The 23,224-nt window shown below is 38.0% G+C and overlaps 1 protein-coding gene across 4 annotated transcripts in view; it reads right to left on the reverse strand.

Moving 5' to 3' along the window:
• Positions 1-23,224, reverse strand: part of DCTD (dCMP deaminase) — a 1,602,421-nt gene that overhangs the window by 1,142,028 nt on the left and 437,169 nt on the right. The window lies entirely within an intron of this gene.

A 23,224-nucleotide genomic window follows, 5' to 3' on the forward strand; every position in this document is an offset into this window, starting at 1 on the left:
ACTGCTTCCCAAAGAAGTGGGAGCTGGCATGTGGCAATCTACATGATCATCTGAACAGCTTCTGCCAGAAGAATGGTACCAGCAAGGGGCAGCTCAGCTCGCTACAGATCTGCTCAAGTCATCTATCTATTTAACAGCTGGAATTCTCTGAACATGTACTCAGGAAAAACACTCGTAATAACTGTATCTGAACTGTAAAATTTCAAATTAAGATTTAAAGAACCACTGCACTGAGCCATTACTGACAAAATATTTTACTGCTTAGGGGAATTTTCTCTGAAATGTCACCAAACGCTTACTTTAGAGAGACCAGTTTCAAATATACAAAACAAAAATGTTTTTACTAGTCATTTCGCATAAAGGTAGTCAACACCTCTGGTGACAACCAGTGACACAAGCGGAATACTGTGAAAGACAGGAAGCTAAGCAACTTTACATTAACTGTATAGTTAAAATACTGCACAGATTGCAACCATGCAGTTTCTTAGTCCATTTGAGGGGCAGGTCTGTGACTTGAAATTCTGTATGAGTGTTTCAGTTTTGCTGCCTATGGAAGTAGTTCCAAAGAGCAGTCACTGACTCACTGATCTATTCACTCTGATTCAGTTCACCTCCCTTCGTTTTATCCCCATAACAAACAGCTAATCACTGTACGCAAGATATCATCAAATTGTACTGCCAGCTATAAGCATATCTCAGTTACATCAATAGATGCGTTTCTTTTTTTTACCTACTTAGCCAGGCCATTCAAACAAGAATGACTGTAGTCAAATTTTTTCCAAGTACTGGTTCATTCACTGTTTAACCATTGAAAAAAAGAGGATGCACAGTGGTGACAGACCACTACCTCCCTAGACAAGCAAACTGCTGCAGTGCAATGTGAACATCAGGGAAGCAAAGTCACAGTAATGTCAATTAAAAAAAAAATACAAGAGTGTGTGCAAAAACTTGTTCACATTTAATCCACATCTACCCCATTGTCAGAAGAGTACAAAGTCACACAGACACTGCCAAACATCAATTCAGTCCAGCTTTACTTCCCTATTCTGTAATGTGTGAGCAAATGTATGTGAGTTAGGGGTCTTTTAATCTTCCTCTAACTTCTCACCTGTCTCCAAAACGTGGATAACATGGACAGTCATGTCTAGCTGTTTAAACAGATTTACAGGTTTGGAAAACAAAAGAAAATACAGCGGTCAAGAGTCCTCGGTATGTTACAGTTTCATCAGATGTGATTTCTGTAGGAAATGTAGTGTGAGAAAACAGAAGTCAGTTTAGGTAGTAAGTAAACAAACAGGCTGCAAGTCTGATGCTGGGTTCAACATTAAAAGAAGACAGTAAGTACATTTCAAAAATATTTAGGTTTCTCATCTTATCCCTTTTCAGCAACACCTAGAAGTTACCAGTTTTACAAAACCAAATATTTAGGTTTATACTTTCCCATCCTAAAACAGATCCATTCTAAGTACCAGTAAGGCCAAATGGCTTCAGATTCACTTCAAAGCACATTTGTAGATATGCACAGTGCTACCTAGATCTTTGATTCAATCCTTCACTGCCAAGATCGACTAGTCCACTCATATCTGTAGTTTCTGGAAATATGTTCAAAAACTTGTCTCTTGAGAAAAAGCTATTATGATTTATGGACTAAAGTAACTGCAGAATGTCTTCCTAGTAATATTATAAAACTACTAAACCCATGTTTGGCAAAATACCAACATTCTGCTAGTACTAGTTCTGCCACTTGGGTTTTTATACTCTGCCACTTGGGTTTTTATACTCTTCCCTTTCCTGCTACCTGCAACCTTTGCTTTTGGCTTGGATCAGCACTAACATGAATGTGTAAATATTTTAATTCAGATGTGACAGAAACTGTTGAATGGTAGTGAGGTGCAGCTTTATACTGTTTGTGTAAGTAACTGCATTCTACAGACCCACATTACATAAGCACCAAAGGTTGTATATGCATTTTCAACCATGATACTGACTCTACAGCTTTATATAATATAAAAAATGTGTAGGTGTGTGTATGTAGATACGTATGTATATATATATATATATATATATATATATATATATATACACACACACACACACACACACATACACAGGTACATGTACATCAAACTGCATATAGTCAATATTCACAAGACTGACTCCATTCTTGTGAATCACAGGACAACTCACTAGAATGGGCTCTTTCATGGGTCCTACAGGGGGACAAGTACTGTTCTCCAAGCATTGTAATGGCTGACTAAACAGCAGCTGATAAAACACACTGACTAAAAACTGCTTGATCATTTACCTTGAACCCATATATTAATGTGGTTTAGAGAAATGGAGACCTGAACATCACCACTTTGATTGGAGAATAAACGTTCTCCAGCAGGGTGTTAAAGGAGAACAATGCGATAGTAAATCACATTCCTCAACTTGTTGGGTCTTTTCATCCGCTTTATTTGACCTTACAAACACAAATTTACACAGTGTCTCTAAAAAAATATTTATTTCACTGTTTTTCTCCTCGCAAGCTTTTTTTCCCGTAGTATGTTCGTTTCCGTTTGAAACTAAATTAATCCCGCCCTATAAAACCCTCTAAGTGGCTCTGAATTGCCGACGTCAGGACTACTTTACTTCTGCAGAATTTACTAAAGAGTTCCCTCCCACAAACCGACGACATCACTCCCTTATTATCATGTTCTATACAAGTAGCCAGTGAACCTCCCAGAAAGTGATGTCACAGCTGTCCTGTCCAGCCCACTCCAACAACCTAATAAAATGCAGAATCTGCTGTGTGGAACTCCCTTTCTTTAAAAGTGAATCCTGCCGGAGCTATTCTACTGAAGGACTACATACATCTGCCTGCCTTCTATCTTTTTGGCGTTAAAGTGGTGTTTAGTTTAGGTAAGTAATATTGTTTTTAAATAGGATGAGTGTTATTGAATCAATAGTAAAGATGTCTTGGGCGCATGAGTTTTTGCTCGGAGTTTGTGTTATTTTCGCTGTGATCCACGTGCTTCAGTAGATTGTGGAAGTATTGAAATGTATACTTTTTACTGCTGCTAGTTTCCTAATTATGGCATATTCACTGTGTACTGCTTTGTTTTTCGATGCTGCTGCCGTTATCGCCTTTTGTAATGTCCGCGGGTGTTAGACGCAAGCTGCTTCTGAGTTTGTGTTTAGTCCGTGTGTGTGTGTGAGCGAATGCTAAATATGTAGTTGCGAGTGAGCGTTTGTTTAAGTTCAGTTAAGTCATTACTTTTGAGTGTTCCGGCTGCTGTTTTGTGTGTGTGTGTGTGCTGAGAATGCTTGGACTTATTGTGTATGAATGCAGCATTTATTTAAATTGTGGAGTCCTTTGCGTGTGCGAGTGAGCGATAAGGTATGCTAGAGTGTCTGTGTGTAGGATACATGAAGTATGGTTCATGTGCAGAAAGAGAGAATTATAGTTCTCTGGCGGTAAAGACAGAAGTAATCCAGCGAAGGCCCCTATTACTTCCTTCACACCTCAGACCACGGTTTGGAAAATATTAATGTTTCAGCTTAAATCTTTGTATTAACAACTGCATTTCATGTGAGTGGTATTTTAGTTTGTGATTACCTGTTGAGGCTGGACTGGCTATTAGAGGACTTGCCTGCGATGATAAGCCAAATAATAATAATATTAATAATAATAATAACCGCGCAGCCGACTTTTTTAAATCTCAGACTTTCAAAAACTCTCATTTTTGCACCAAACACACGGGAAGAAGCAAGCAAGAGTTTTAAACTACGTGCTGCTTACTGTCATAGTAACACTTCAAGCAGCAGGGTGCAAGGGAAAACCGATAAACATGGTCCTGACTCTTAGGAGCAGGCTAAGATCTCACATCCAAACTTCCATCTCTTTGTTCTCCTTCCCTGATGCAAAAATAATCATTAGCTGCATGTAGGAATATAACTAACTTAGTATCTATAAACGCTCAGCTCTTTCATTTCCTACTATTTTATAGGATGCAGCAATAGTGGTAATAATGGTTGCCGACAGTGATTCTGAAATGTTGTATCTGGGGAGTGGCAGTAAAACAGAAAATTAAAGCTCGCCTCTATTGCCGTTTTATTTTGTCGCAGCCCCGGTCCTTTACTCCCTCCTTCTCAGTCATCCACACACACACAGACATAGGTGGTACTAGTACGCATCACACGCTGGGTGCATGAGATAGGAAGGATGACCGGCTGGAAGGATGACCGGCTGGAAGAACAGCTGATACCTCTAAAAGGATTCCCCTAACCCCAGCATTTGGCATCCCCCCTCCCCCATGTTGCCGCACCCGTCCCACTACAAGTCGCTGCCCGTTCCGATCTAACCCAGCAGCAGCAGAACCCAGGTCGGATTGAACCTGGATCAAGCGCCATGCCCGAAACAGTAGCAGCAGGAGCCGCCAGTCCTGGCAGCCAGAATACCGACAAGCACAAGGGAAGCCAATGTGAAAGGGAGAAGGCTGAGGCAGGTGCCAGCGCTGGGATCCTGGGTAAGGTGTGCATGAAAATATCTGTATGGCATGGCCGGCCTTAGGCATAGGCGAACTAGGCAACTGCCTAGGGCGCCGTACAGGCCGGCCTCATAAGGGGCGCAAAATCTCAAAAAAAAACAAAGTTAAAAAGTGAAACTTTCTTCACTTTTTAACATTGCGCCTGATGCCCGTTTCTGCAAAGTAGCATTGCGCCCTCCCCCCATGAGCCATGACTGACAGACAAATGAACTTCCAAGCCATTTACTTTAATTTTACGGTGGCAGCAATAGCAATTGTTTCTTTTCCGGTAAGTGAACTGCTGCAGAAGTTGTTTCATCTCCGGTAATGGTCATCCTGTTGAATTTGAACTACCATTATTTTAAGCCATTTTAAGCTTAGCCAAGCTAAATGGCAGTTAGCTTAGTACTAACCTAATTTTAACTTCATTAAATGTGACCTTTGCAATGTTGCACTTTTTCTCCACCGAGCCATTAGCTCTTCGGAGTGTTCCACTTTGTTTACCTTGCCAAGCCATTTACTTATAGCAACAGTTGTTTCCTGTTATGTGATCTGCCAACAGTAAGGATTTATGGGCTGCTTTTATTAATTTGAATATATATATATATATATATGACTGTTAATGAGTTTGTTTTAGTGTGCCTTTGCAATGTTATTACGAACTGCTCTGTGTATGCTAGTTCATTTGCTTTTATAACTGGTCATCCATTTTTAATTTTTTCAAGTGTACTGCACTTCTCACTGCCGAGCCATTTACTCAGTTTAACAGCCGCACTTGTTTCTTCGCAATGTTACAGTTGTTTTTCTCTGCCGAGCAATCTGTTCTCCAATTTTAATTTATTTGAACTTGAAAAGCTCTGTGTGCTATTCCTTTTAAGGAATACAAGACTGCTAGTTGTCTTTGGTGTGCCTTTCCTTTTTTTTACTTAATTTAAGGGCAGCAATGTTACACTTGTTTAGTCTTCTATTTCAGTATTTACTTAATTTAAGGGCAGCAGTTGTTTCTTCTTAGCAATGTTAGTTGTTTTCTCTGCAGATGTTGCAGTTTTCATTTCTTTGAATTGCTTTGTGTGCCATTTCTTTTAAGGAATATGACTGCTAGTTCTTTTTGGTGTGAATTTTCTTTTCATGGCTGCTTTTAATCTTGTGGAGAAGAGGTGTGTGTGGGCTGCTTTTAATGTGTGTTGGTTGTTTTTTTATATGAAAGATTTGTGTGTGGGCTAATTTTTATGGGGACGAGGTGTGTGTGGGCTAATTTTAATGGGGACGAGGTGTGTGTGTGTGTGTGTATGGGCTAATTTTTATGGGGAAGAGGTGTGTGTATTTGTGGGCTAATTTTTATGGGGAAGCGGTGTGTGTGTTTGTGGGCTAATTTTTATGGGGAAGAGGTGTGTGTATTTGTGGGCTAATTTTTATGGGGAAGAGAGGTGTGTGTGTGTGTAAAATGCCCAGGGAGAATATACCTGGTGTCTAGAGGTAGCCTCAAACCCTGTACCAGATCCTAAAGCCCCTAACCACCACCACTTGTGAAAACCTTCCATATTTTCTGCCTCATTTTTGTTCTGTTCCTCATAAAAATTAGTGTTTTTTTCTGCATTTTTGTGGCAAATCAGTGAAGGTTTGAATTCACTAAATAATGTCAGGTATTTGAATTTCAGACTTCATATTCTTCAAAAAAATAGATGGTAACACAAAACCATTTATTCTATTAATTTTCGAAGTTTATAAGATCAGTATTAGTAATCTGTCCCTATTTTTGGGACTCTATTCCCCCATTATTGACTTTGTCCAGGTTTTTTTTTTGTGCTAAGAGTTAAAAAAAGAGATGTTTTCATTGCATAGTTGCCCTGAGACTTGATGGCTACTGACAGTTGTGATGATGTATCTGTCTTGGGGCTCCCATCAAGGAGCAGGAAATGAGGCACTGCAAGTCTACAAAATCACATCACTTCCTCTGTGGCCTGCCCCCTGAAGGCTAATACACACTAAAATTGCCAGATACTAGCAACGCAGTAGCTACACTCCACTTAGCCATGCAACCCCATCCCTCCTCCCTGAGGGAGGGAGAGAGAGAGGTGAACAGTGACCCTTCATTCCTCTCCATCCCCTCACCAGCTTCTCCAGTGCCCAAGCTAACTGAACCCTAGTTGCCTGGGTTGTAGATGGGGCTACTTCCTTCTACATTATGGAGACAACATTTTTATGTCTCATTTGTACAGATTTTTAGCTAGTGCTTACATAATTTAAATGCAGTAAAATGCAATAATGAAGGTAAATATATCTACAGAGGTTTTGCTCAATAGCTATGATTATAATTTGACAAGAAAGCTTTTTTGTAGGTATAACATTTTATTATTTTAAATTAGATGCAAAATGACAAATTAGTAGATCTAACAGTACTAGTTGACAGATTTTATTTAATTAGAAAAGTTAAACAGTATGCCAGTAAAAAAGGACAAAGTGATACAGGATGTCTTTATGAATTGAAGATCAAATGGTTTATTTGTTTTTGTTTAAGTTGTTTAAGTGTGTATTTTCCATTTAGGTAAGGCTAAGATTGCAATATTCTCAGATATCAGAAGTAGGACAGAAGGGGAACTGCAGCCAAAGGTGTGATGTCAGAGTGGGCAGAGAAGTCATGTATTTTGGTACATGCCCACTCAAATATTTGCTATTAAATATATTTTTAATAATGAATTGGGGTATAATTTGTGAAGTCTTTTCAAAATCAGAGCCTGTTTTCATATGCTGCTACTGCCTGCCAGAAAGTGTTTGTGTGTGTGTGTATGTGTGTGTATGCATGTGCAAATGCTTGAATGTGCTCCATCAAAGAAGCCATGACCTCAAGTTGATGAGGACTTACCATATTGGTCCATGTGCCTTTCTATCGCAGAACAGACCAATAAACAGGCAGATGTCTCTGGCTCCTACAGCTCCACTGAGCTAATGCAAATAAGAGGAGAGACTTTAGTCAGCTTCTAAAGGAGAGCTTCGATACAGAGTGGTGTACCCAAAGGCCAAACAGGAATGGGTGGCAAAACCAATCTTTGAGAAGCGAAAGTTCGACTACATTTATGACCTCATGTTAGAAGTGGTACGAGCCAAAAGAGGCATTTTAGAAGTATCACCCATGTTGGTACCAACTTTGCCAAAGAATATAGCTAGATGTGAGCGACCAGAGAAGACACGGGTGATCGCAAAACACATTTCTAGATTTGGAAAAAAGTAATTGAAAAAGCAAGGCGATCTTTTACAGTACCAAGTCCTGCAGTTTACTCTGGTGCTTATGTATGTTAGTAGTATATGGTGTTTGGTGCTTACGTATGTCTGTAGTATATGCTGTGTGTGGACTACACAGTGATGCTGAATGTTGTAACAGTTTACATACTGGATTCGCGGAGATGTGTTGCTGTCTTCCAGTTTCATAACTTGATTTTGATTTGTATCGTATAGTTGTCAAGCATGTCTGGGTATAATGTAAATCTGTGGTGTTTTAAGTAATCCATGAATGGTGATATGTGAAAGTCATTGACTGTTTATTATGCAAGTAGTAGTGTTTAGTTGGAATCTGGTGTGGCTGAATAAGAAGGTTTTACATTAACTGATTAATTTCTAGGACTTCTTGTACTTGGTCACATTTGTGACATGGTGTTGCTGATGACATTGTTTTGAAGTGTAAAGTTTATTTGGGTGAGTATGTTGACAGTGCACTGTAGGTAATGTGTGCCGGTTCATGAGGAGCCAATTTATGAAGAGTACATGTGAAAAGTGTTAATGACTTTGATAACGGAAAATATATGCTTGCGGCCTGAAGACTGGGTATTAATATAATACAGGTGAGTAACTGACTTTCTGTGATAATGGAAATCTATGCTTATGCCTAAAGACTTGGTATTAATATAATACAGGTGAGTAACCGTATTAATGACTTTCTGTGATAACAGGAATCGGTACTGATGATATAATGCAGGTGAGTAAGACTTAAACCAATTCACGCATAAAAATGACTTAATGCGCATCATTACATAGTGGTTGTTGCGGAGTTGGATTAAGTGCCGTGTTGTGTGGTGGCTAACCTATCTAGCCCCCCACAGCCATGTACAGACCCTCCAAGTTTCACTTCTATCTTTGATCTGCTACCGATGCCAGTACTGTGTATTTTTAACATTCCCTAAGATCTCCTTTCAGTCACCAGTACTGTGTATTTTTAACATTCCATAAGTCACCCGATGCATCTACCCCCACCATTGTATTTCCATCTGTACTACCCACTCTGTATCTGGTATCACTGCTAAACTTTACGCACTATTTCCTCCTAGTCTCTGCACTGGCTTCCCCCACTGCAGCCAGCAGTGCCTTATATCTGGCTCAGTGTACAGATTCATCGGCGCTGACTTTTCCTATTATACAAATATTTTATGTGCGATCGGAGATGTAACCAATGCTCCGATGTATATATGAATGCATAGCTCACTAAAATGTCTGTGGCTTTGGCTCGCATTGTTAACTTGGCTTTGGCTCACATTGTTAACTTGAATTTATATCAATTTTATTACTTTATTACCATGTCTGTACTTAAATATTTGTGTGGTGTCCAGTCTTGTTTTCCTAGTAAACAAATGTAAATAAAAGTAGTAAATTTTGATGCAGGTGATGTATTATCCTTTTCACTTTGACATTCAGCTTTTCACAAGTTTTGTACAGTACAGGTGTACTTGGCAAGTTGAAGAAACAGGGCTGTGCAGTGTTAAGTACCTCAGTATATGTAACCTATTTTGGTTTGCCCAATAGTAAAACTTGGAGGCTATTGTAATTATTGTAAGTATTGTAATTTAAGTCATTTATTAAGTCACAGGCTGGTCTGATGGAAGACATTGATATTGGCACAATGCTGAATTGGGTTGCTATTGGCATTGGGGATTGTTGCCACTATAGTCAACGTGTGGAGCTGTGTTTGTAGCAGTGAATATATTTCCAATAGCATAGTCGAATGGAGCGAACAGCATGTAGTGCATAATTATCTTGACATACTGTGTGGTACGGAACTGATATTCGGAGAATGATGGTGAGTTAGAAAAATTATTACGAGAAATGGTTAAATAGGTATGTATTGGACAATGTTGCATATAAATATTGCACATTTGGGTGTTGTGTTAAAGCAGTTTATGTGGTAGTTGCTTGAATGGTGTTGTACCATACATGTTTCAGTCAGATTTTTGGACAGCTGCAGTTACGATATATGGATTGACTGATTTACTGATTCTTCGAAAAAGTCGGGTGTCTATCATTAATAACATGGTACATGTGAGTGGAGGCAAGATTTGTATGGGCTGAGTGTGGTGATGTGAGCGCAGCTCTGACTGCAGCTGTCAGTGTTGTGGTGTGAATGGACCTCTGTGATGCTGGCTACCTTGACGAGGTACAGAGGCTTCAGACAATAGTTCAAAGTCAAGATTGACAATTGTACATTGTAACCAAAAGCCAGCTTTTATTCAATAGTGACACCATGTCTTTGGAGACATGGTATAGTATGTTGGATGAGTATTAAGATAAAATTGCTCTGGAAGGTATGACCTGAAGTAACATTGACATGGAATCTATGACATGAATAACTGAATATTATCTTCTACTGACAGGTGTTGTGCAAGAACCATCATGGTCAGATTTATCCATGGAGCGGTAATGTGTGGTATCCTGGCAACCTGTTATTTCATGAAAAAATAAGTGGCCTGGCTGAGGTATTGTGCAAGCTTGGAACTGACTGGAACAGTAGTTCTCCAAACATCTACTAGTACTTGGACACTGAGATGGGCTGCAGCACTGGTTTGCAGTGACCTTGTGTAAGGTAAGTGAATTACACTTGTAATTCCTTCCCAAGAAATGTGAAATGCAGTGTCCGACACTTATCCATACTGCCTGATCGTAGCTAAACGTAAAATGATGATTCTGGTCTGCCTTGTGCAAGACTTGTTATGTAACTGGCAGCTAAGTCTTAAACTGTTTGATACAGTCATGAGGAACTGTATTTTTTTTTTTTTTTTTTTTTTTAGCACTTGGTCAGTGTTATGGAAAGTGCACTGAGGACAGTCATTTGATTACAGATATCCTGTAATATACAAAGATAGTTACTATTAAGTGAATAAGATTATTGAGAGATTGCTCGCAGGACCATATAGAAACTTTTGTGATAGGTTCCTAGGTTGAAACCTATATGCCCGAAGGCATTTATAAGACTAGCCACAATGTGTTGGCTTTCAAGGGCCCATACGATTAGTTCCTGTGCCTCTGTCCAGCAGAGCCACTGAAGTGATCCCAGGGCTTAACTTTCTCTTTCCCATCCTATCAAGGGTTTTCTTGAGTTAGCAAGGAGCTCATGTAATGTAGATTGGAATCTTGTTACAAAGCATGGAAAGTCTCTGGGACATTCCAGCATGTTCTATTGTGTTGAGGTTTAGATCCCTAGAGCCTTTGGCTCGAGGGAATAAGGTTTTCTTTAGGTGGTGCATGCCCATCAATTCTGGGTTGGACATGGCCTTGTATGTCAGGCAGAGATCACCTCTGAGCAGACGTTATACAACCAAGTAAAGCACGAGTTTCTTCACTCGAGCTGCATAGGGTATCTGTTTGAGGCCAGTGATCCTCTTGGTGAGGTGCTTCTTTAGTCTTTTTTCTAGCTGTTGCAGGTGTCTTGTAAGGTACATCCAAAATGAAGTGTTGTACTGTATGATGAGTCTGCGAACAGGGGCACAATGACCTCTTTTGATCTGGACGTAAACCCTTTTGTGATTAGGTGGGACACACAGAAGGATTTTCTAAAGACTTTGGCAATGTGATTATCAAATGAGAGATTATCTACTTTGGTGCCCGGATCCCTTAGGTGTTTCGTATTTAGGGGACTACCACCTATGTGGAAGTTTGTGGTACTTTGTTTTTTTCCAAAGGGGATAACTATGCACTTTTTGACATTTAGCTTGAGGCCATGGTTTTGACACCAGGTATCTGTCTCGGTGAGACCCTTTAGTAGGATGTCCGTGTCAGCCAGAGTTTTTATAGCCCATGTATACCAAAACCACCAAAAGTCTGTCAAATAATAAACTAACAAAATCAGAATGGAATAAAGTTCACAAGAGTCTTCAAAAAAACACATAAAAAGCAAAGATTTATTCTAGCACCTGGGTGTAAAACACCTTCATGGAATACAAATTCATCTACAAATGCTGTTTAAATACACATTTTTTATAAAACTTAAACAATAAAATATGTTCATAGATCAGTACTAGGTTAACTGCCCTTTTGGGCCGATTTGAAACTTGCCAAGTTAGCCCATGTGAGAATCAAACGCTGAACCTTGTGTTTTTAAGGTTAACACCTTAACCATTATGTCATTGTGTGTGTGTGCCTTCTGTGGAAGGTTGGGCGCCGGGCTGGCAACTCGACACTGTAAAACTCCACTGCCAACCAATGTGTGGACAAGGTGATCCGCTGTGGCAACCCCTAACCGGGGAAAACGCCGAAAGAAGAAGAATTATAGCCCCTAGTTTGCAGTTGTCTGCAAACTTGGGCAGCCATAGTACTCATGTACTTGCCTGTTCCTCGAAGTATATGCTGAACAGGAGGGGTCCTGGCACTGAGCCCTGGGGAGCACCACTTGTAACCGGTTTCAAGTCACACCTAGCTCTCAACTCTCACCATGTGTGCTCTGTCCATAAGGCAATTGGCAACCGATGTTGTGACATAGACGTTTACGTTCTGGTTGGTGAGCTTGTCTAAACAGGTATGGCATGAAATGAGAGGCAAACCTTGTAACATTTCATCTTTATTGTCCATGACAAAATAGTGGCAACAGTAGTGAGACCTAATGTAACGTGAAGTCCTGCATTAACAAGACAACATCTTCCAAAGTTATGTATGCCCAGTTAGTAGAAACAGTCGCAGTTGTAGACATTCCAATTATCTGTGTAGCATTTAGTTGTCCCTAGTTGGCTACTCTTTGGCTGCAACTATCTTGTGTAGTCTGCAGTGAGGGAATAGGCAAAGGCAAACATACCCGTGCTATCGAATGAGGAATTGCATGCATAAAACAAAGTTGTCTGCCAGGAAATACTCAATGCTGTACTATTGGCAAGTTTTGTATGCAAGTATTGGGGCACTAAGGACACAGCAGCAGACATGGACCCAGTTTTTGAATCAAAAACTGATATTGTGTAAGCAGTTAATGGCTGTCTGATCAGAAGCCCCTCCAGCAAGACTGTCATTTTCTGCAGTTCACACACTGTGCAGTGATAATTCAGATAATGGGCTGCTGATGAGGGCTGGGGAACCACAATTTCTTTCAAGTATGAATTGCAGGGTTTATATGTCCAGTTGTAAAATAGAAGAAAAGTAATTGTACAGGCATTTTAATACCTCTTAAAAGCAAAATGCATTAGAAGCTTGTGTTTGGGTGAAGCTGTATGGGCATGTGAGGGCTTTTACACTGCTAATGTAAGTTTTAATACTGGTAGTTTTGGAAACTGTTCATATGAGTGTATTTCACCAGTAGACTTAAAATCGTTCTGAAAATAGGAATTCAGGAATGCATTTCTACTGCCTTAGTTCCTTAGTCAGTCCAGGGAGTGATGCATATTACCCTGCCTGGGGATACCTGTTGTCTGTATACTGATAATGCACAGATTTTCATGTTACAAGGTGACATGAAGGCATTCGCCATGGGCCACAGCAGTTTCCTTGTAGATATAGTTCTTGTAATATGTAATCTATACTGTGTGTGTGTGTGTGTGTGTATATATAATATATGTGTGTGTGTGTATGTGTATATATATTTTTTTTATATCTGTGTACATATATTTATATCTGTGTACATATATTTATATCTGTGTATGTATATATATATATATATATATATATATATATATATAAAATATATATATATATATATATATAAATATATAAAATATATATATATAATGCATTTGCATATGTAATATATTTGTGTTAAAGATGAAAACAAAAATCTCTGATATATGATGAATAGTGATGTGGCTTTTTATAAGGAGAAACACAAAAAGGGTGTGTAAGCAGGTATACTTATCAAAATGCAATTAGACACTGCCCACTGTCTTGCAAAAGCCTCCATGGAACATGTTGTTGCTGTACTACATGTATTACTGTTTGCATATAGTGCTTTTCAGCATGGATCTACATCACGGTATGATCACACACTGGGCCACTTCACGTAAAAAATCAAGAAATACACACCAGAAAACCTGTTGAAATCATGTAATAAGACATGTGTAACTGTTGGCATAATGGTAAACTATAAACAAAAATGTGTACATGGGCTTTACAAGACTTCGTATAGTGAGTCAGCAGTGATTTGAGTAAGCAGATGATACCTGAACCTTAAGCAAGTCAAATTAGTATTTTTTGTCCATTAACTATTCTGTTTACAGCACTTAAAATATTGTGTGTATTTCAGGTAAACAGGATAGCCCAGAGAAAGTAGGTATTTTTATTTTACAAGTGTGTTTCCAAATACTCTGAACTATGCATCCCTGTTTCATGACAGGAAGCCATGGTGCTGCATAAATAAGTGTCCCACTGTTAGAAAAGGCTAGAACTAGGAAACATTGGATGAGTCAAGTCCCCTGTGGTGAGGTGTCAATCAAAGCAACAACAGGTCAAATTACTTTTAGCACTTTGACAGCTTGGGAGGGGAAGTGTGAAGGGGGAGGGGAGATGATCTAATGAGCTATGGCTTAGGCATCACAAAAGAGTGCAAATTAGGATCTCTGTAAAGAAGAAGCAGTAAAACAAAGACTCCCAAGTCTGTTCTTTGGCTTTGTCTCAGTTAGTTTTTTTAAGTAGGCATTAACAGCAGTATTTTTCAGTTGAAATTTACAGAATGAAAAAGCCTTGTGTATGCATGTAAAATGAATGCAGTGACAGAAGTTTCTGATCAAAAAAGGCTGCGTGATGTAATGTGTTAAGGACAAACACTGAATTCTGGGATACATGGAGGTTTACAAAAATGTTTAACTTTCAGCAATATGCTAGACCCCATGTGGCCAGACTCTTAAATTACATATAAAAATATTTAAAAACTTGTAAAGAGTCCCACAGTGGTGTTAAAATATTGGAAACATCTAAACATGATGAAATAAACATGTTTTTTTAGTCTGTGCATGCGGTTCTCCTTTAATGTACAGGTAATGCCTGCCGAAAAACAAGTCTGAAGCTTCACAGCAGCATGTTAAGGTTCAGTAAAGCTCAGACTGAAAGGATGCTAACAGCTGCCATTATTTTACACACGCAAGACTGCACTTTGCTGTTTAACAAGTGTAAAAATTAAAAACAAAGAAAATGAATAAAAAATAGAAGTGTGGTTATGTCTGTATATGAGTGTATGCATGCATCAAAGTGAGGTGAGATCGACTGAGGTATTTTACACTCGCTAGGCAACAATTTTGTTGTTTAGCGTGTGTAAAATATAAAGAAATATTAAAAAAAAAAAAGAAAAGTGTGTATATGCATTTATATTTCTGATGCTTGCAGCATCAGGCCTCAGAACATCTCTGGGCACACATTATTTACACAGTAAGACACATCCTGTTAGGCATTATTACTTGCATAATGACTGCTTCTGCTGCATAAAAGTACTCATCTACTGTTTATTATGGTAGTCAAATCTTGTAATAGCCAGCTATGCTATGTACACAGTACATAACAATAGTAAGGAAACCTTGTTAACAGCAACGCAAATGTAAAACTACAGAGGTGCTGTTAAAAGGAAGGCCTGTTGTCTATGCAAGCAAGGATGCTGGCATCTTGTAGAGATAGGGACTTGCAATACCAAGATCGAAAGTTCTTAAAACAACATCACAAAAAGCTGTGAGTGTGAAGTAAAATAAAACACCAAAACCAGGAGACAAGAAAATCAATCACAAGACGGCAGCTTAGCGCTTTCACTCACTTTAATGCAACTGAGCTTCTTCAGAAAAATTGCCTCACACACTCCATTCATTTAAGTATAGCATGTCACTACATCACATGACTTGAACCTTAATTGATCAATATAAAAATATATAAATATAATTATATGTTTATATATAACTTTACACACATAAAAATCTATGTTTTGTTGTGTAAATGAACATTTCAATAATAATAATCTCAAACAAAATAAAAATAATAATTATCTAAGCTTTGCTAATAACAAAAAACACTTGATATTGATGGTGCCGTTAAGGCCAGGTGTTTGATCAGGTGTTTGATGAGAGTCATGGGTCTGCTGACCCACTTATTACAGTCAGTGTGGCTGGCCCTTTCCTAATGGATTGCTCTGGCAACAAAAAGACTCCGAAGTGGTCGCAACAAGTGCAAACCAAGAATGGAGGGAAGGGAAAGGGTCGGAAAAAGAACTAGCATTTGACATTAATGTTTTGAACCTGAGTGGTGAAGAATTAAGTGAGGATGTAGTTTCTGTTTTGAAACGTGTTTTTCCTTTTATTCCATCCAACACTGTTAATGTTGCTAGGTTGATTGTAGATTTTAGGTTGTATTTAAGGAAACAACTTAAAATTTATTTTTGACAACACTTCAGTTGTTGGTAGGGAGTCCGTCCATTTTAAGAAAAAAAGTACGTACAATCCAACCTTAAATCCTACTATACAGGTATTTGGTACACTTTGTGAACAACAGTTAAGACATCTAAGGGGAGACATTTGTGTTTCCAATTTATCCCAAGGTGAAAGAAGGGCTCTTAGTGATTTGAGTAAAAATAATGAGCTTAGAGTTATGAAAGCAGATAAGGGGGGTTCAATAGTGGTTATGATAACTACGAAGTATGAAGAAGCCATTTTGGCTTTATTAAACAACGGTGATTGTTGTAAGGTTGTTGACAGTGATTTCATCAAAAGCTATTTTTTGAAACTTGACACAATGTTATTCGATTTGTTTTGTGAAGAATGTTTTGATTTTGACACTTATGAACATTTACAAGTCGAGTACCCCAAGATGGCTGCACTTTTTGGTATACCAAAGGTACATAAAAACCATATCAACCCCCCTTTCAGACCTATAGTGTCTGCTGCTTACTCTAAAACTGAGCCTATTTCTATCTGGCTGGATGGTTTACTTAATCCAGTAGTACAAGAGTCTAGATTTTATCTGCGTGACTCCTGGCATTTATTGGAATTACTTAGTGAAGTTGAGACTTCTGGTGATTTTTGTTTTGCTAGTCTTGATGTCACTTCATTGTACACTAGCATTGATCAAGAAATTGGGTTGGAATACTTAAGGGAGTATTTAACGCAACATACATCTTTTGAAAATAACATCACTAATACAGTTTGTACTTTGATGGAATTGATTCTAACCAACAATTTCTTTAGATTTGGTAACAGTTTTTTTCAACAGACATCTGGAGTAGCAATGGGGTCAAGGGTAGCCCCTTCATTTGCCAATTGGGAACTGAAACATCTATACATTCCCCCTTATTTGGACAACATTCTGTTTTACAGACGTTACATTGATGATTTGATCTTTCTTTGGAAGGGGGACCGGGCTAGTTTCTTGGCTTTTGTTGAGCACCTAAATCACACCACTGATTTTTTAAGATTTACAGTTGGAGGTTTTGGTAAGTCCACTGATTTTTTGGATGTACACTTGACATATGACATTCCATCTCAATGTTTTGTAAGTCAGATTTTAAGAAAGACCACCTTTGTAAACCAATATTTATACAAAGAAAGTCTGCATCTTAGTCACATGAAAAGTGGGGTTTTCAAAGGTCAGTTCATATGCCTTAGCAGGTTAACCAGTGAACAATCAGTTTTTGCCACTGAAGTACAGAAACTCATGCAGTTTTTGTACAAAGAGGGTATGATTCAAGTTGGCTTATTAAAATAGTTAAGGAAGTTTTAGGGCTCAGAGATACTACAGCTTGTCCTATTTTGAAAATTAGAGACAGAGAAGAATACTGACCCGATTGATCCACAAAGAAATGTTAACATTTTTTCCCTTGCCTTTCCTACTCCTATTTGTAATCAGATGGCACATATTAAAAGTATTATTTTGGATTATTGGAAAGTTATGATGGGGAATATAGAATTAGTCAAAATTGTGGGGGACAAGCCACTCTTTACTTACAAAAAAAGATTATTAATATTAAGTCAATACTAGAAAACAACAAAAAGTATGCCGCGGTGGTACGGCGGTAGCGTTGTTACCTCACAGCAAGAGGTTCTCCCGTTCGATTCTCGGCTGGGCTTGGGAATGCCTTCTGTGTGGAGTCTGCATGTCCTCCCCGCAGTTGGGTAGCGTTTGAAAGAGATGCGTGCGTAAATGGGCATGCCTTCATTGAAGGTTGGGCATCGAGCTGGCAACTCAGCGTTTCGTAAAAATCTACTGTCAATCATTAGCGGACCGGAGTTCCACTGTGGCGACCCCTTACTGGGAAAAGCTGAAAGACAAACAACAGCATTAGAAAACAACAAAAGTATGACTTCAGTCACAAAATCCAATATTTTAGGTAATTTTTCATGTGGACGATGTAAACAATGTAGGTTCATTAGTAATGTTTCCTGTATTGAATTCAAGCACATTGGTAAAACCTTTTGGGCTAAAGACCGATACACCTGTAATACCACAAATGTTGTTTATTGTGCCAAATGTGATTCATGTGACTGTTTTTATATCGGCAAGACTATTAGAGCCCTTAACAAAAGGATATATGAGCATTGTTTGGCCACAAAAAAAGAAAGATATCACCAATGCTTTGGCAGTTCACGCTAGTATTTGTCCCTCTTTTAAGAAGTTTTCTTTCTTTGTGTTAGAGAGTGTTAATTCTGATTTATTTACACGGGATTATAAGACATTACTTGAATGTTGTGAAAGTTTATGGCAAATATCTTTGATAGCTGATCAAACACCCGGCCTTAACGGCACCATCAATATCAAGTGTTTTTTGTTATTAGCAAAGCTTAGATAATTATTTTTATTTTTTTTGAGATTATTATTGAAATGTTCTTTTACACAACAAAACATAGATTTTTATGTGTGTAAAGTTATATATAAACATATAATTATATTTATATATTGATCAATTAAGGCTCAAGTCATGTGATGTAGTGACACGCTATATTTAAATGAATGGAGTGTGTGAAGCAATTTTTCTGAAGAAGCTCAGTTGCATTAAAGTGAGTGAAAGCGCTAAGCTGCCGTCTTGTGATTGATTTTATTGTCTCCTGGTTTTGGTGTTTTATTTTACTTTGTTTCTGGTTTCGTTTTCTTGTGCTTGACTTAAGTGTGAAGTACCAGTTTACCTGCAGATTAACCTGCAATTTAAGTCACTGATATACTTTGATGTTATATGCAGCTTATTCTGAGCTACAGCATCAAGAAAAGAAAATTATGTTTTATAAGGGAGTTCAAAACTGAACTGAACTGTAAGTATTCTGGTGTGTACTATTTTTAAGTTGGAAATAACTTTGGGTAGGTATACCTTCACTATAAATAAACTGCAGTTAGATCATAAAGAGAGTCCTCAGCATGGTAAACATACATAAATATACACTGTGGTACACACACACACACACACACACACACACACACACATACACACACACTGTATAATGTGACTGAAAATATAACATGACTAACCAAAAGGTTATTTTAAATATAAGAGATGTGCATACTGCAAAAATATTTGTGAAATGAACACTGTACGGTTTGGTACTTCACAGGAAAGCATTAATATTAAGGATTACATTATTTATGACACAATATTTGTGAAGAACAGCACTGTACATGGATGAGATACTATATATGTAGTAAAATTGTGCATAAAGTCAGAGAAGAATTTCTGAACATACCACAGCACTAAGGTTCTCTGAATCAAAGTGACCATGCCTATTAAAATTACTGATAATAATCATTGCTTTATTCATAGGCATTGACGTAGTACTGTCATCTAGAAAATGGATTTAATTTCTTGTTAAATTACTGTTAATTGTTGTCATGCTGCCTGTGCTTTGAGTCTGAGTTGTAACAAGAAATGGTCCTTGAAGTAGCCCACCTAATCAGTAATCCAAGAAAAAGAAAAGAAAATGAGAAGTAATGTTTTATTGCAACAGGACCATTTCTATCAATGGCTCTTTTGTACCTCAAATACTTTCAAATTTAAACTGAATGAACATTTTAATTGAAACAATTTCTATAATGTTACAATAGCTTCTATCTGGAGATAATTTATACCAGACTTTTAAAAGTGCTGTGACATATCTGCAAGTTCTGCTGTTATTTATTCTGCATACAGGTATTCCTCCCTCTTTTGCCTGCTGACCGTCAACCCCCCCTCTCCCAAATGGACTTGAGCATGACCATTACCTAACACAGACAATTCCACAGATCTGCTAAGGCAAGTGCCATCCAGATGGGTTGTTATTAAGCAGACTCCAGGGAGTTTGCACTCTCAATGTTATCCTCAGCAAGTCCCTAACCACACCTCTGAGAGAGTAGACAGTCTACAAGAATCATCACAGGAACTCTCAGTGCCCTCCACCTGTGACTGCACATGCTCATACACTCATTAATAAGGGGCATCACCAGGAGGTGGCTTGCCAAGTTGTAACCCATCACAACAATGCCCACTGCAATGCCACCCTTCCTCTTCTGAGGAACTGTGGTTGTGTACATCCTGCTCTGACCTGCTGTAGCTTCCCAGGGTTGCCACTCCATTCGTCCCCTATCAGTGCCATCAAACGTCCATTGCCCTGCGCTGCAAATCAAACTCGGATCACCTGGGCCATGGTCAGGACTTTATCCCTGTATGCCACCAGCACTGGCTATGAATGCCATTTTTTAAAACATTATATGTAGTTAATTTTTCCATACTCTATTAATTTATACGATATAATAATATATTCAGAAACAGACGTCAATAGCAACTGAATTTTGGAATAATACTTTAAACCATGGATAACTATAATACAAATATTTACACAAATGCCATTTATCTTAAAAGGTGTAATCTTATTTATACATCAATGATAAAAATAGAAACAAGAGGAAAGAGAGAGATTGGTAAGTATAGAAAAAGGGGTATCAGATTCAATGTACATTTATTACCAATAATGAATTCCAACATTTTGAGCTAGAAATAAGAAAAGAGCCAGCCAAAGTGGCAGGAAGAAAAGTAAGGAGAATATAATAGTATCTTAAATAAAGTCACTATGGGTAATTATTGTAAAATAAGTTTAAATAGTTCATTCCAGAACTCAACAAAATTTAAGTATCTTTTCTTATTAGACATCACAAGTTTATGAGCTGTAAGATACTTGATTGCCATTTGTCTAAACCCTTCCCATGTGACCAATGATCTATCTATCCAAGCATTGCATTTTGACTATGGTGATTTGGCACTTTAAAAGGTATGTGCATTTACAGGTAGCATCTGTTGCTCGACATTAATATTTTTTAAACTACTTATGAGGCTGGTGGCTTCATTTTTCTGAGTTTTTTTTACACTGTGGCAATGCTTTTCACTGAACTTCAGTGGGCTATGTTAATTACCAAAGCTTCTAGTTAGGATTTATTATATTTTGGGTATGTTTGCAGTTAGTATAGCTAGTTAGAATCAGGTCATTTTGCCAATAATGTTGTTCGGCAATTAGTTAGCTGCACTTTGTTAGAAATTGATGACTCTTGAAACAATGTACAGTGAAGATGATCAGGATTTACTCCACATTTTGCATAGACATAAACATATAAATAAGAAATGTGGACCTTGGGATGTTAAGTCATTCGGACTGCAACAGAATTTCAGTGACTTATACAAGTTAATCTAAATTAACATCTTTAGGCTTCTATTAAAAATAATATCATAATATAATACTACAGACTTAAACACTGTTCTAAAAAAATTTCACCAGTCCAGAGAGTATTACAGATTTAATTATCAGCTCTTTTACTCAGGAGTCCATTTACTATCACAGGCCAGGCCTCTTCTCAAAACTGCTAGTTAGCAGCTACTTATTTGTGTTTGTTTTACATGATTTTCTGAGTCTATACCTTATCGAACGATGAAAAGATCGGACGCTCTTTCATCGAACCTAAAAGGTCGAAACCACTAAAGAGCGATGACACGGAACAGCGATTTTTTTCCCAGGGGGGAAAAAAATCGCTGCTCCGCAAAAAAAAAAAATTCAAACACAAAATGAAGTGCCCCCATCCCCACCCCACCCCCCACTTAAATATACCAACTCCGAGATTGCACCATAGTGGAGGAAATGGCAAAGTCCCGAAGATGGCACAATTATTTTTTTTTCCCTGGGAAAAAAAATCGATGGTCCGTGTCTTCGCTGTTTAGGGGTTTAGACCTTTTTGGTTCAATGAAAGAGTATTTTCTCTTTTCATCGTTCGATAAGGTAATATAGACCCTGATTTTTCCCTTTGTCATATTGTTCCTATAATTGCACACATTATTTGCAGCTTCACACATTTCTTTCTCTTTTTTTGTAAAAGTATACTTTAGCTATTTCAAAGGAACATGCACTTGCTGTTAACTAAAAATACACACAGAAATAATTATGTTTCTATTCACATATCTACAAATCAACTCCTTACACAGTCAGTGTTTTATTTGCTATTGCATTCTCTAATTTTAACTTTTGTTTTGTTTCAGAATCAACAGATTTACTTTCTACAGGAAGATTTAGGGGGGCATAGTTATTTCCTTTTGGGTGTGTGTTTACTCTGTGTGCACAAAACGTAAAGTTATTTTTGTTACGTTAAGGGGAATAGGAAATACAGCCCACTTAGATTTTTTTTAAATCTATGTGCAGATTTCGTTTGGGGAAGAGTTAGGCGACTTAGGGTATTTTAGGAGGGTATGCATGTCTGTTTTGTGTGTGCAAAGAACATAGCTTTTAGCACAAGAATCGGGGGCAAAGCCAAAAATAATGGAGAGGGCAAGGGCTCTCAATAGGTTCATAGGTTGGTACTAGGCTATCAGCCCTAGGGTCTATACAAGCCTAGCCATAACAATTCCCTGGCTTTTACTTCCCACACTATTTACTTCCCTGGACAAATCTGGGACAAATTTTAAATATTGGACTTACAAAATTAGAAAGTTGCTAAAATAACAGATTTTTGCACTAGCAAGCATTGTCTGAAGGATATGAAGTTTGAAATTTAAATGCCAGCCTATTATTTAACGAATGTAATCCTCAATGATTTGTCAAAAACACACATTTTAAGAAGAACAGACCAAAAATACTAAGTAAAAATCTGGAATTCTGCTAATTTCTAGGCAGCTGAGAAGTATGGCAGTGTATCAACTTTAGTTTTTAGTGAGTAGCATAAATATTGAGGATACGGACAATTTTAGAAGTTTTGATGACATGCCAAGGGTGTAGATAAACTGTTGATGCATAAAGACTGTAGATAAAAAAATGAAAGTTATGTACTCACTATAATATATGCCCATGTTGTCTGCTTCCATCTGGTTCAACCTGTGGGTTATCAAAGCAGACTCTCATCCAGTGCCAACCAACTTCCAAGACTTCAGCTCAGTGAGTTTGCCTCTCTACCCACAACCCCCACCCCTGTCACTTTACTAGAACTTCTTCATATCTAATGTGCTCCCCTTTCTCTCTTTAAATTCTCAAATCTATACCTCAAGGGTGAAAGGCCAAAAGACCAAGGACCCAAAG

Source organism: Protopterus annectens, chromosome 2.part1 (assembly GCF_019279795.1).
Source record: "Protopterus annectens isolate FY-2018-M chromosome 2.part1, PAN1.0, whole genome shotgun sequence".
Lineage (NCBI taxonomy): Eukaryota > Metazoa > Chordata > Ceratodontiformes > Protopteridae > Protopterus > Protopterus annectens.